The sequence below is a fragment of the Nipponia nippon genome, unplaced genomic scaffold (genome assembly GCF_047370975.1).
Source record: "Nipponia nippon isolate SJK-2023a ecotype South Korea unplaced genomic scaffold, ASM4737097v1 scaffold_5, whole genome shotgun sequence".
Lineage (NCBI taxonomy): Eukaryota > Metazoa > Chordata > Aves > Pelecaniformes > Threskiornithidae > Nipponia > Nipponia nippon.
Genome location: NW_028262369.1, coordinates 24888712 through 24904458, shown reverse-complemented (window position 1 = coordinate 24904458; position 15747 = coordinate 24888712). Strand labels below are relative to the sequence as shown.

The following is a 15747-nucleotide window of genomic DNA, read 5'->3' as shown; positions in this document are numbered from 1 at the left end:
AGGTATATTTAACTTAAAGGCTATTTGGCTTGTCATTCCTGCTGTAACCTGGAGTCTGTCTGGAACTTAATTCTTTTACATGAGGTGGATCAAGGCGTGTGATTCAGTATGCAACATTTAAATTATAATTAAATAGAACTTCAAATCTGTGAATATGTATAGTCTCCAATATGGGTGTAGGACCTTTGAATCTAGCTGTAATTAATTTAACTTATTGGTGTTAAAATTCCTTATGGAGAGAAGGAAATAAACTAATAATAATGTACACGTTTTGAAACCAATGGAGAGAGAAATTGAGATTACAGAGTTCTGTAAGAGCTAGAAGTAAAATGAGTCGAAAAGCTGAAAGCTTGACCTTATTTAAGCAAATGGGAAATTTTGCCATCTGTTTCTTAGTTCAGTGCCCTTTCCGTTGGGTCCTGCTGCCTTTGAATGTATTTTCTTTAATAGTATGTACAATGTGACTGATAAGATTTTTAATTTTTTTCTGTTGACTTTGGTTTTATAAGTAAGATTGCGAAGCTTATTCTAGTAAAAAAAAAAAAGATTTATTGAAGAAATAGCCGGGAAAGGCAAGACTTTTAATATATATTTTGAAAGCTAGCCAGTTACCAAGTCAGCAAATTTGACAGCCAATTTAAGAGCCCAATAATTCCTCTGAAATGCAAAGAAGGGCACTACACCAAGAACAGCAAAACATTTGTCATTTAGTTAATGATTGTTAACACATAACATGGAAAAATATAGTTTATTGTAGGGAGTCAGGAGGTCTGAATTGTGTTCCCAAATCTGCTAATGACTCAGTCTGTGATCTGCAAATTATTTAGTCTTCAGATTTGACTTAACAAAGTACTGAAGATCTATCTGTGTCTCGAGTAAGTTAATAGTCCTTACTCAAAGTTTGGTGAAATGGGATCTTTATGTCATCATTATTATTGTTCCATGCAAAATAGAGAGAGCCATACTTGATTACCTTCGCAGGAAAGTTTTGAGTTCTGGCAATGGAAAATGTTACGTGAGTGCTGAGCAGTATCATTAATATAGACACCACAAAAATTTTTTGAACTCCTGAAAAATTTAAAAACAGAAATTGTGATATTCTTTAAGAGTCTGTTAGCATGGCAGTAATTTCCTAGTGTGCTGAATACAGAAATTTTACTAGTAAACACTACAAATGAAAGGGTGCAGTACTCCTAACTGGCCTTGAGGAGGAACATTTGAACAATATATGCAAGCAGCATCTCTTTCAGAGCCACTGTGGGACTTTATTTTGGGAAAATAATATGCAGCAAATTACTTGTTACTAGATGCAAATAACAGTCTTCAAAATATAATTACACATTTTTTAAAAAAAAATCTTTATTATATGTATGTGACTTATGAGGAAATTCTGTCTTAAACTGAGAATCACATTTGACAAGAAAATTTTGGAAGCTTGTTTTGCATGGATTAATTTTTAGAAATTATGTTTTAAAACATAATTTTTTAATTAGTATTTTAACTACTTTTAGAATTAAGCCTTTGTTCCAACAATGACTTCACAAAAAGATTAAAAACCCAAACAGATGAGAAGAGATTCAGAATTGGCTATTTGAAACATGCTTTTTGTTTATATCTTTTTAACTTACTAGCACTATTCATTTGACATATGAATGTTTTAGAGAAGGGGAAAATATTAAGGTTCCACACCTCTTCTTTAATTGAGTGCATGAGACCACAAACACATGGGATCACCAGGAAGCTCTTCATTAAAAATAAGAATGGCAAAATTTAATATTACTAAAGATCAAAGAAAAGAAATAAGTTGGAGAGAGGAAGAGGCAAATCTTTGGCCTTCTTTGTTATCTTTTACATTTATTTGTCGTTTGAGGGGCATAAGGTGATTATTTTTTTTCTTAATACGTACTTTACAGGCCACTTTTACTTCTCCTGGCTTCTTTAGCTCCACGTATCCAAGGACTGTTCCTTATTAGGTTATTTTGAAAAGAAAATTATAGGTTTTGCTTCTGTCTTCTTTGTCATATAACACTTAAGGATCTTTCTGTTCAGCAGTATGGATATATAGCAGATCAGCTTATATGAATTGAGGAAATTTTATGTTTTACTCTAAAAGGACATTGTAAAAAATTCTGATTGGTACTAGTGCAGGTTCAGCTTCAGTCGTGTCATCAGAGAAACTTCATGCTGTAGGTGTGCTGATTGTGTTTGAATTGTTTGTTGTCAAGAAGCCTGTAGTGAGTAGATTGTCATGACATAGAAATACTGAAAATGTTCACATAGACCACTTAAGCTCTAATTGTTAAATGCAGAAGTGTATATGTAACATTACCTTAACTCAGATAGATCTGTATATACTCAGCACTGACTTTGTGGGAGGATATCAGCTGAAAACAACACAATAGAGTGTAGAGCAGACCTTAAAAAGGGCAGGTGATGCTATTGATAGGAAAGATCTCTGTTTCGGCCTCTGCTGAATAAGTGTCCATATAAGGAGCATCTGCTCACTGTTTTAACCCAGCTGTAGCTGGTCTGAGAAAGGAGGCTTGAGCCAGTTACTTCTGACATGCAATCTCAGTTTTGCTACTAATTTGTGTCCTTGGGCAAATCACTTAGTCTCTGTGCTCTGTTTACACAAGCATTAAAAAAGGAAATTTTTTTCTACCTCACAGACATGTCCTAAGTGTTTATTAATGTTGGTGTAGTGCTTTGAAGTTATAGAGTGCTTTGAAGTTTTTGTCCTTTGAAGTATTGTTTTCTGACTTCTCAAAGATGAACACTTATTTCTTAAATTAACACGTGCCCATGTTTTCTAGCTTATTTTATGTTGCTATGTCATCATCAAATATACATTTAATTTTCTCTATTTTAATTTCTCAAAGATGAAAGCAACCCAAACTACACGTTGCATATTGTTAAATGAACCTGTGAGGTGATGTGCCGTGGGAGTGAGGGACCTGTAGAGGTCACCATTTCTCCACCCAGGCTTTCCCACTCTGAGCCTGGAGCCTGCAGCTGTGGTTACTGTCTTCTGCTGAAACTGCATCTAAGGCAACGGAATGACTTCCAGTAACTTCTTGTGTTCTTTAGGGCATTTTCTTGATAAAATTCATGGAAAGTCAAACATTAATAACACGGTTTTGCTCACCGTGATATTTTTATGTTTCCCAATGTGTACTTTAATTTCATTTAAGACAATTGTTTGCAGTAATGCCAGCTGTTTATTGGGGACATATCTCGCTGTAGAATAACTAGTCTGTAAGAGATAATAAAGCCAACATCATGATCTAAACATCATGAGGGATGGAGAAATATATCTGGGTAATCAAGGCATTCTCATTAATAAACATGGCTCAGGAATAAAGCTTTCTTTTGGATAACCAGAAATCTAAGTGGGGCCTAGCTAGTTGAGGTTGAACTATATTTAGGTAGAGCTAGATTGAGGAACAGCAGTGTTAGAAGTGTTCATGATGATGATTAGAGTGTACTTGACTTATTATAACGCTGGAAAAGAAGCTGACTACTCAGAATGTCTGCAAGAGAGACAAAATGTAATGCTTAGTTTTGCGTAAAGATTAACTGCAGTAAATTAGGGAAGTCAAAAAGGGAGCTTTGGCACTGAGTGATCTTGTTTGTGTAAGTCATATTTCTGTAGAGAGTAGGCTTGGGGCCTTCCTGGTGCTGAGAAATCTCTACCCTGGCTGGTATTTAAATATGGGGTGTTTCCCAGAGTAGTGCTGTCCTCTGAGTGGCACTGGCACACACAGAACGTGTATCATCAGGGGCCTGAGCAGGGGCCTGCTGGAGCAAGGGGAAAGCTGATCGGTCCAGTCCCATGCTTTGCATCTCATACTAGCACACTGGGCTCCCATCTTCTCCTCTCTGCAACTTACGCATTGGCAGGGCATAACCACCCCTGCAGAGTCCTGTGCCAGGTCCTATACTTGAAAGAGGTACCTCGCAGAAGCTTCCCAGCTTTGTCCGCCATTCATGGATGCTTTCAAAATACTAAGTAATAATACTACAGCTGATACAATAGTTCAGATATTGTATTCTATTTGCAATACCAGTCACGATGTTATCCCAACACTATAGTACTATTTCCTCAGTATAAACAAATGAAGATTGTGTTAAGCGCTGTACCCATACAATGCAAAATGTTCTTTTTTCCGAAGATTAGTGTGTACTTTTATGAAGTTCCCAACCTGGGGTAATTGTAAATGGGTAATGCACATCTGCAAAGCACCACTGATGGCTGTAACTGCTGATAGAGCAGGCTGTCAATCTGGATCAAACTGTAGGAACGAGGCTTAATGCACATAACTCAGCCAAAGTGAGGATCAGGATTGTTTTTCAGTTTACCATGCATAGGGAAGTTTAAGAAGAGTGACCAAACTACTTAGAAACCATTTTTTGCCATTCTGGTTTTTGAATAATTAGATTTAAGTATTTTTCCAAAGTTGGAATTACTTGCCAGGTAGTTTTCTGAGAAGCAACATAGTGGAGGTAGAAGGAAAAAAAGCTTTCTTATTTGGCTTCACAGAGCTAAGGAAAAGCAATGTCCGTGTTTCAGAACATAATAAATAAAAGTTGGTTTCAAACAAACAGAAAAATGTTAGTAATGATATGATGAAATATGTATTTAGTTACTGTAATTTTCATAGTGCAAAGTAAAAAAAAGTATTAAAATTTTTGTGTCTAAGTGATGAATATTACTTGTTATTTGTTTCTATACATATTTATTCTGCGAAAGTCTTTACTGTCACAAGCTTAATTTAAATTTAGGAACTAATTTGCCTGTTAATCTATTGACTAAACCTGTATGGACACTAATACTGATTTTACTAATGAGGAGATACCACTTTGCAATTTATTGGCTTAAAGTTGTATCAGTGTCATGATTTTTATAATAACTATCATTTTAGAAGTTTAAATGTGTGCTTTCAGACCAACGCTAATAGAAAGCAGTTATGGCAAAATGCTAGCCCTCATAATGTAAATTATGTAACAGTATTAAGTTACTAAATGCTGATGCAGCTTCAAGGATCAGCAAAACCAAATGGAGAGAGGGCCAGGGTTTTTCTCCAAAATGGGCAGATTTTTTTTCCATTTTAAACCAAACAAGCCCTTGTGGTTTTGAGTCAGGAACATACACTCTGTCAGTGAAATCTTACAGAAGGCAATACTTCATAGAATCTAATCTTAACTGTTGAAGAGCAAGATCCTCATTACCTCCCCTGTACTCATCAGGCTAACCTTACTGGCAGCATTATTCCCAGAAGGTGAATATGGTGGTGCCACTGGATCTCCCACAGAAGCCTTCTGGCCACATTTGCTTTGTAGATGTAATTTGTGAAGAACTATTCTGAATTTATACCAGTGCACAAGCAGAATTTTGTTCTTACTGATTATAAAATGCTGTAGATATAAATAGAGACTAACGTGACTTTGAAAGGAAATAATGTTTTGTCACATCATAAACCAGTTTTAATTGCTGTTATTTATTAAGTTATTACAGTTAGATGTCAAGCATCAGACACAGTGCAGACATTTACCTAAACAATGTCTTGCTAGTGAAGTCTCCACACACACACTTTGAAATTTTGCACTTTGAAATTTTGAGGAATCCATTTACAGTCAAATGTATATAAATTTTATTTATTATGTAAAAGAAAATTCAAATCTATTTATTTTAGTTTCACAGCTTTTTTTTTTTTTCTCTGAACTTGAAGAAATGTAAAACTTATTTCAATTCAGTGTGGAAAAAAATATCAATATTTTTTGTTCTGGTAATAAAAATTATGTTATAATTACTCTGTAAAAAAAATGCAGTATGTCTTCTGAGTTAATGATGATAACCTTTAGTTTCTAAAGCTTACCACTATCTTTTTGCTTAGCACCAGCAGCAAAAAGATACTGTAGCCTTGTGAGTGGGAGAGCAGATAGTAGTGAATAGGGGCTCAGTTAATTCCCTCTTTAAACCTATTAGAGGGCAATTGAAACAGTTGGGCCTGACTGAGTCTAATTGGTCTTCCTGATAGACTTCTTGTAATACAACGGAGAAGATTCCCTGCATCTGTTGCCTTCTCCACAGCTGTCATTTCAGGCCTCCATAAGCTTTACTATTTTTTTTTTCTAGCTGTGTTTCTTGTTTCTCTGTCTGTTTACCTTGAAAGTGGTTTCTGTATGCCCTGCTCTCTGAGCTTGGGAAGGTGGCTATTACATTGTGAGTTCTTTAGGTTTTTCTTTTTGCCATAGTTTTACAGAAGACTGATAATAATTCGCACCATTTAAAAAAATTCTGTGCAAGCTTATTTGTGACCCTTGAGTGACTGTAATACCTACATTACTTCTTTGCTTCCCAATTTTTCAGTAGCATTGTTCACTGCAGAATGGAAAAGCAAGGCAACTCAGGATTAAGAAAGACTGCCTGGCAGTGCTGGTTTAGCTTGTCTTCATTACTTTTTCTTTGTCTAGAGTTTTATATTTAGAGAAGAAGTAAGTTGATTTAGATTATTTCATATTAAATGACTAAACTATAACTTTCATTTAAATTCTATTTTTCTTAGTATTCAGATATCTATTACCAATACATCTTCACTATTCTATCTAAGTCTCCCTATCTATAGCACTTTCCTAGTCTTTAGACAATTCAAGTTACTCAAGGGGCTTGCTTGTAACCACATTTTTTAAAAAATTGGTAGTTTTCCCTTCCTTGCCCTGGAAAAAGATATGGAAGTATTTAATTCTTTTTTTTCTCATTACCTTTATTATCAATCATTTGTGCTCCATCCTGATCAACTGGTTAAAATCATCTTGGAGTTTTACCTGCATTCAGTTTATGTTTGTTGTACATCAAAATGAAATTTAACTTTCCTAGCATAGCAATGCTAGAAAATCATGGGCATGTAATTGTTTCTTTCTTGTTAGTGTTTTAATCTGTTCACAATTCTGTAACTTGGTGAGCACCTTTTGTTCAGTTTCACAGTATTTCTCATTGCTAGAGGGTTTTCTGAGGCATATAGAGTTGATTCTTTCACATGTTATCTCCTCTTTCCCATTCTGACAGCTTCCCCGTCTTCTGTTTGAATCCTCTGGCTTTGACTCACTATTTTGGTTCCCCCAGAATGTATGTGTCGTCTTCTATGTCAGGGTCTGGATTCCTGCACCTCACATTAGTTACAATTCAGCAAAGTGTATAATTATACATCTAACTATAGGGAGGTGCCTCAGTGGAGTGTAAGTTTGACTCCCAGAAACTTTAGTAGGACATTAGCACCTCCTATCTTCTTCTGAATTCTGAATTATGTTTTAGCATTAAGGAACTGATTAATTGGAACACTGAATCAGGACCTCAGCTATTCTCCTGTCTGTTTGACTCTGTGAGAAATAGCCTTGTTGATTTGGATAGCTCCCCAAATCACAAAGTCCTGACAACTCCTCCAGATTCATGGTGTTTGCTTTCCTTGGCATATCCCAAAACATCCTTCTCTGTTCAGCTGCACCTGTGATATTCCAGCAGCTCTCTTTGTTCCCAAGCCATTATGTCTTCCTACTCAGATTTCCATTCAAAGAGTGATTCATGCAGCAGGGGAAAGGCATGACCTAGCTGCCCCCTCAGTTTCCATCGCTTTGCAAATCATGTGTAGTCTCATCTGAACTGGAGCTTTCATTTCAGACTTCTCTATTCCCATTCTTGGAACTAATTCTTTTATTCCTTACTTCTGTAGTCTGCACTGTGAGGAGAGAAATGTTTGCTGCATAAAGAGGCTTTTTTTTTTTAAACTAGCTTTGGTCATAGGAGCGATGAAAACACATGAGCATAGATTTCCTTTCCCCTAGGAATGCCTTTTCTCACAGCAGATGAATACATATGGTTGTTACCTGTGCCGTAGCTGCTCTGTGGACAAAGCACAAGCTTCACTAATTATACCAGCATCCTTTTATTCTAATAATAGCTTTCATACTCTGAATGTTTGGTTCTGATGTCCAGCTGGAGAGAATTGCATACCTCCACCACCAGTCTTCACAAGAGCTGCATGCTTTTCAGTCATTCTTTCTAATGGTTTTGATGCTTTCCATTGTCCCTTGTATTACTTTCCTCTTCATCCTTTGAATATTACTACCTTATGCTTTTTTGAGTCTCCTCTTCCACCATTATTCCTCTATCATCAACCCATCATTTACAACTTCAGTCTCCTTTACTGTGCAGTAGAAGCATTCCCTATTTGAGAAAGTTTTTAAGGTTTGTTTTTGTTTGGTTTTTGTTTGTTTGTTTGTTTTTCCCCTTGCTTAAATAGCAGTTCTGGGTTTACAAGACTCTCAGGGTTAAATTGTGTTCTCTGAGACTTCTGGGACTCCTGCCAGGTGATGTGGAAGATGCTGAAGAGGCATCTAGACCCATTGTAGTCTACCTATAGGCATATTTTCCGCTGTTATGGTTCCCAGTGAAGCAAACTGTTTGGCTCAATATGTATAGCATAATAGTACACCGAATAGTAATATGCCCGCTAGGGATTTTAGAAGGCTCAGATTAAGGAAAGAATAGTGATTTTTAACAAGTACTTGCGTGGTGAATTGGCTACAATAAGTAAAGAGATGAGCAAGAGAATCAACCTTCTTTTTCCCTTGTGTGTCAAGACATAGGGAAAGCTTAGTTTCAACTAAAAGTTAATATAGCATTATGAAAATGGGATCAACATGACATTAAGAAGTGAAAGAAGGGATATTGTAGTGACAGCTCAAGCTATATTAGTACCTTCATGTTTAATTCAATAAAATATCACTATTTAAAATTTATCTGAAGCAGCCAGAGCTTGCAATAGAATTCAGAGCAAACCTACTAGAGAGTATACATGGCCATGGCATCCTTGCTAGAAATCTTGGCAAATTTAACTTAATTGTAGCAGATTACATCTCAGATTTGCACTTTCCATATTGTTGTGGTTTGGTACCTGTATTATTTTCTTTTTGAATCTTTTAAATCAAAAACTATTAAACATCTTTTGCGCTCTGTAGGCTTTCTTTTTGTTAGTTTATTTTACAACAGGTTACATTAATGTTATCTAGATGTGACTTTCAGTTTTGCATGGATTGGCACCAAAACCACCAGGATGGTAGTTTGTTCCCCCTTCCCTTTTACTCACTGGCATAATTTCCATCCAACAAAGCTTTTCAAAAATAAGGAAGGAAAAGGCCTTCCTGTACAAGCTTCCTGTGAATCCTATCCAGATATAAAAGACTTGTGTAAAAGCTTGGCAGGCAATCCCAGCATATGCCACTTAGTGACTTCCTTATTTTATGCTATCATGCTACGTACAGCAAATGAATCTGAAAATCAGAGTAATTTCCATTCATTTTCAAATAAGAACTTTAAAATGGTAAATTTCCTATCTCTGTCTAACGCCCACATTTTAAATTAAAAGTTTTGAATGCTGACAGCATTAGTCATAGGAAATCCTGTATGAACATCCAGCACTTAAGTTGGACCTTCCCCTAGATCACACCATAGAAGGAGTTTACAGGAAAACATTCTGTTACTCTTAAATACCGCGTTGATTTTTAACCCTTTACATGCCATTGTGTCTGGTATGACAGTGTTTTTTTCTAGAGCTCGTCTCCCATTTTCTTGTGATCGAAATGGTATTGAAAAACTATATATTTCAATGCTAAAATTTTCTGTATTTTAATAATGTACCTGTAGCATTCTATAGATACATATGGATACATATACACCCTCCCCCATGAACACCAACAGTCCTCAGTGTCTGCTATTCAGAATAAAATTAATTTGAAGAAAAAATATTGGTTTAGAGTATTATATTGGATATATGGGAACCAAGGGCTTCTAATAGCAGGATGTAGAAGTTCTTTATAGTTGCATATATATGGTTAACTCTCATACCAATATATTGCATAAAATATCATCTAAAATATAAGTATTTTAAAATATTTGATGAAAAAAAAAATGGTATTCACAGAAACACAGAGCTTTGATAAACAGGCTTTGCTGTGTGCAGTTATGGTGGTTAACCCATTACCTTTCCCACCCTTCTGCCCCTACCGCTCCCAGAGATGGGGCAGTAGGCTGGGATACGTGTATCCAGCTTAGCCGATCCACAGCACAGTGTACTGGCACAAGACACTGCCTCAATGTGTGGCCTTATGGAGGGGATAGTAGAAACCTCTTTTGCAGATGTCATTAGAGAGGTGGCCGTCACTGTCAAACAACGTCATAAGCAATTGGCAGAGGTAAAATTTTAAGTTAGATGTATCAGCTTACATTCATTCTTTGTTCTTGAGATACATATTGTCTTGGTTAAAAGTGCAGCAAAATAGCAGGTTACCACAGACAGCAATTCACATGCACCTTAGGCGCTATGGTAGTAGTCTGTGAATGGCAGCGGGACTGCCACTGTGCTCAGGGGAGGATTTACTGGACATGAACTTCAGTCAGCAGTATGTCACTACCTTAAAGAACAGACTCGTACCATAATGCTGAGAGGGCAAGTATATTAATATTCACATGTTAATTATCAGCCTCAAACAAACTGTACAGCTCAGTAAAAATGGAAAGCTAAAAACGCCAACATAACTTTGTAAATTAAACCATAACATGGACAAGGCATGAAAGTAACATATACAACTATGTTGCACAGGATCATTTTCATATTACATGGGTGAACCAACTTTGATAGTTTCTTTGTCTTTATTTAAAAGGAGCCATCCCACAATGGACAGTATATCTCTTAAAAAAAAAAAAATCCTAGTTATCATTTTCATTTAGTGGGAAAATCCCACACATGTTGAGTTACTGTGGAACAGCTGGCTTAAATTAAGGTTTCAGACTTAAGGAAGGAATCCCAGAGCATAAAGTATCAAATAATAGCTAAATTCAAGATTAGGATGAGGCTTGTGATGTTAGGCATAGCAAGCATATATTAAGCAAATGAACTTAAAGAATCATAGTTTTTTTGTAATGCGGTGAATCATAGTACTCCAGTTTTACATCAAAATACAGCAATGCTTAAATATAGTTCAATAAATGAATCAAAATACCTTTTAATATATCATTGTTCATAGGTGAGAGGCTTTAGATTATGCAAAAACTGATGGATGACAATAAAAGAAATAGAAAGCCATTAAAAATTCCCAGTATTTGAGAGTTCTATTCTGACTCTTCTCATGAATTTAAAGAGCCTTTCATATATTTTTGGAGCTTCATCATTATAGATCATCATTTTTGATTGTATAGGCAAAAGTGATAATTTTTCCTGGCTACATGGAGAGTTTCTTTTTGTTTTCAACCTATACTTACAAAACTTCTCTTTTTTAACTCCTAGACTCATGGAGTCATAGTATCATTTAAATCAGAGTGTACATCTCCGTGAACTCAGTATTATTCTGAAGATCCAAACCAGAGGGAGGATTTTGGCCAAGACATAGTTCTTTGGTTTGGGGCTTTTTGGTTTTATTTTTTAAGCCAAGAGCTGGAATGCCTGGAAAAAGGAGAATTAAGTTCAGTACTTTTGCGCTGCAGACCTCCCTTGTGCTTCACACAACCAGCAGTTATGGAAAATCATGTATGGGACTATGAAGTTGCTCCTCATGTAAAGCCGTAGGTGGAATTTGGACTCAAATTCATTACTTACTGTGCTATTGTCTGATATGATATCAGCTGAACCCCAGAAACGCTGAGGAATCTGGTTTTATTTTTGTATGTTAATTGCTAGGCCTTGCTTCTTTCTGTTTCTATACAGTTGCACGAGACAAGGAGTTTTGTTTCCTCTTAATGCCCTTAGATCATTACTGCCACCATAGAAGTCAGACTCTCCTAAAGAGTCAGGGAAGGGGTGAGATCGTTCGTGGTGTGTTTTCACAGATTGATGGGCCTGCACTTCTGTGCTATGACAGGCAGTGTATTCCCAAAGGGGATAACATTAGCTTTTTCTTCTTAGATCAGAATGTGGACATGTCAAAACACTTAGAACTAAATTTCAGGAGAGAATACCATTAGAAAGGCTACAGAAAATCAGGCAGCACTATTCTTCAGCTGAGCTGCTGGTGTTCCTAATTTGCAACAGATTTGGGAATCGAGCTGTTTCTAACAGAAAAAGAATAACTTCCTAAGATTGTTCCTTCCTAGAGCTCATTACTTTGTTGCTTTTGCCACCATACTTTGTCATTGTTACCTTTGGAGTTTGATTGGAAATGTAACTGGCTTTGCTAGTAGCAAATAGGTATTATAGATGCCAACTGTGAGAGCATTTCGTTAACCAAGTTGCCATATTCAACGCACAGGCACATAACCGTGGAAGCAACAACAATTAACATTAAGTTAAAAACCAAGCCTTTCTCATATTGCCAGTCTGGCATTTCCTGTCAGTGAAAAACACAGAAGCAATTTCTGCACATAAGAATGATAATGCAGTGAAGAGAGGGGGCCAAGGAAATAGTTTGAAACTAATTTTGGGTGTGGTAGTGTATTTTGTAAGTAAATTCAAAACAGGCATGGAAGCACGTATCAGGAACATGTGCAAGAAATTCCATTTATAAGACTTTGAATAATAACCTCACTGCCCTCTTAAATAATTTTAAATACATATGCATAAAGTTAGTCATCTAACAAAAACAGTTTCATAAGCAGGTATACTAAGGACTTACAGTTCTCGTTCAAGTTAATGGGTGCATGAAAAATGTTCACTGTGAAAGTCAAACCACGTTTTATAGGTTTGTCCATATGGGAAGTTGAGCGTGTTCAACCAAACGTGTGAATTCAAATTAAGTTAGTAAAACTGGTGCAAAATCTGCCCGGGCATTTTTGTAGTGTAATTTAAATTGGGAAGAATGAATTTAAGAGTTCTGACTCAATCTGTGGTAATTGGAAGATTGCTGGTGAACATTTCTTCCAGAAGATTCCACATCACTACTGCTTGCACCTGCATTTGTGTTCCACCTCCCCTATCGCCCCTCATAATTTCAGGTGTTTGTAGAGCTGCATAGTTAACAGACTACAGGAAGCAATGCAGATTAAAATAAGTATCCTGCAATATTCCAAAAAGCACTACCAGCACACATGAGGGAGTGGAAAAGAAGAGGCAAAGGAGGAGAGAAGAGGTGGCTGCTCAGTCTGGCACCGATGTGGAAAAAAATGCTTACACACATCAAAGCTGAGCTCCCTAAGGCCAGGAGGCGGATCTGTCAGTGCTCGGCTGGCAGCAGCAGCCCTTGTAGCAGTAGTGGGCCAACTGTTTAGCTATTGCAGTCCACAAACTGGCATATAAACCTAAACTGCTTTTTCTTGGTAGCTTCTTAAAACACCACAGCTAAAGCTACTCGAGGTCATGCAGCAAGACCCCAAGTTATATCAAAAAAGTAAGACTGTGCATACTTGTGTACCAGTTTGAAACAATCAGTTTTAAAGGGCTAGAGCTATGTAACTTTCTTATGAAAATAAAAGTTTAGTCTGAGGCTAAGCAAATTCCTGATAAGAAAAAAAGCCTCTTGGGACAAAATGTTTTGCCCTTGCTCATTTTCTTTCTTTCTTTCTTTCTGCTCTGGAAATTCTGACATCCCTGTTTCCCAACTTAAGAAGATACTATGATATTTAAACATGTTTTCTTCCCAATATTTGTCAGTGGCCTGATGTCCAAAACTGGTATATGCAGCATCTTTAGGACTTGTGCTACTTTTTGGCAACTGTCAATCAGTATTTTGAGAAAGAATCAAATTGGTCAACTTTATTGTTACTCTTGCAAAATTACACAGAAGCAAAAGCTGTCAGTAGTTGTGAAGCTTAGTCAGGGGCACTTCCCTAAATACACTAAGCTTAGGTGGTTTTGGGAGTGCAGAAGTGGGAAATAAAATTCAGAAGTCTCTAACCAAGCCAATGTATTAAAAGCACAGATAAATCTGCATAGAGAAAAGCAGCCTGCTTTTTTACAGGTCACAGTTCTGAAAACTGATGTAGTGGGAAATTAGAGAAGGATGTGCTGCTACCTGCAGTGCTGCACTAGAAAGATACTGGTTAGAAATCTCTGCTTCAAGGAGAAGGAACCTGGGCAAAGACCACTAAATTCTGCTTACATTTCATCATTTAAAGAAGGAAACTTTGCTGTTAACTTTCCAAGGGTTGGCTTTGGTCAGTAACCTTGTTGCAGACTAACTGTAAACTCTTGTACCGTCAGTCCTGAAGTCAGCTATACTTACTGTATAGCTTTACATAGTTTTTATGTAATTTTGCATAGAAAAGTACTGTGTTAACTGATTAGAATATATATATTTAGAAATACTTATCTGGTTCAGTCAGGAAGCAGGAAGAATGGACAATCTGTATGATAGCAAAGCCAGACAAGAAAACTACAGATGGATTTTGCCTTGGGAATTTGGGTTCTTTTTCTCCCCTTCAGGTATTTGGGTCAGACACTTGGTAATTATTTAGCAGGATAAAGATCATATCTTGACTGGGGCCCTGAGACACCACTGGAGGGTTCATAGTAAGCCTTGTTTTTAATGACTTCTTGTAAGGAGTTTTGAACAGCTAATCTTTGGGGATACCTTAGTGTTTGCATAGGGATAAAAGAGCATACATTATGTATATGATGCAGTAGAGTAAAACTTTGCATACAAAAATTTGTTCATCACTAACACGTGGTGGATGTTTGCAGAACTTTGCTGTTTAGTAAAAGGAAGCATCTCCTGATTCTAATCAGGTAATCATTACACCCTGGTGTCATCCTATCTGACTAGAGGCTCCTAAATTAAAAAAAGTAGACTGCTGAGGCACAGGCACTTCCAATTAGCAATTTAGTTTACTGAAATCACTCTCTGAAGAGGCCTGCACTTTTCTGTTAACCATAAGGAGAACCTGTGGTGCCTCCTAATCTCGATTAGGTGTCAGAAGTTAAACTGAATAAATCCTGAGCCATATCTTTAAAGTGTTATGGCTTCATTTAAAAAGGAACTTTTTATGTTTGACTTCTCAAAGTGAAAATAAAACAACAACCAGAGCTTGCAAGGTGGGTGCAGCAGCTCACAATTTTTACTACTGTTAAAAGTTCTAAAACTACTTTTGGACACAAATGAAAATGAACTTTTCATAGTTGCTAAGGCGCTTTGATTTGTGGTCACACAGAGGTCAGCAACTTTGAGAATCACATCACTTGAAATAGGTAGGCTCCAATTTTGGTACTGCTAGGCCATGCTTTTAAACCTACCAGTAATCCATTCAAGGGAGATTCAAAACTTATAAGTTATCTCTTTTCAATATGAGTGCTATGTGAATGGCTTTGTGAGTTTGAATAGCAGCATTCACTGGATTATGCCTGCATCGTGCATGTTTTCATGACTTGTTGTCTGAGACATAAAAGGCATGATAACAGCAAACATCTAAAAGTCATGCCCACTAATTCATTATTGTGGATGAGAATTCAGAAAAATAGACGTGAACGGTTGGTTTTGAACCCTTAGTGTCCTCTGAAATAACTGTGATTATTTTATGACTAAAGTGATGCAGGATCTCCCTACGCGTTGCAGTGACTATTTTAAGAATTCAGGGAAGCTGTTAAAATCAATCTTTTTTTAGTACATTTGCCTGATAGTGGGTTTCATCTGAAGGCTTTTCTGGCTACTGCACCATCTGAGCAAAGGCTCCTCTTGTTGCAGGCATCTGTGCAGCTTGTTCCAGGACTGTTTGCTTTTGAGCTCCATCTGCTGGAATTGTGTCCTGTTTCCCACATCTTTGGTGTTATT

At 36.8% G+C, this 15747-nt stretch overlaps 1 protein-coding gene across 6 annotated transcripts in view; it reads left to right on the top strand.

The window, feature by feature from the left end:
• Positions 1-15747, top strand: part of FGGY (FGGY carbohydrate kinase domain containing) — a 330344-nt gene that overhangs the window by 4892 nt on the left and 309705 nt on the right. The window contains exon 1 of one of the 6 annotated variants that reach the window (XM_087730883.1): positions 5767-15014. The exons of the other annotated variants lie outside the window; for them this stretch is intronic. The gene's annotated coding sequence lies outside the window, so the exon portion shown is untranslated. Of the gene's footprint in view, positions 1-5766; positions 15015-15747 lie in introns of those variants that run through there. 6 annotated transcript variants of the gene reach the window in all.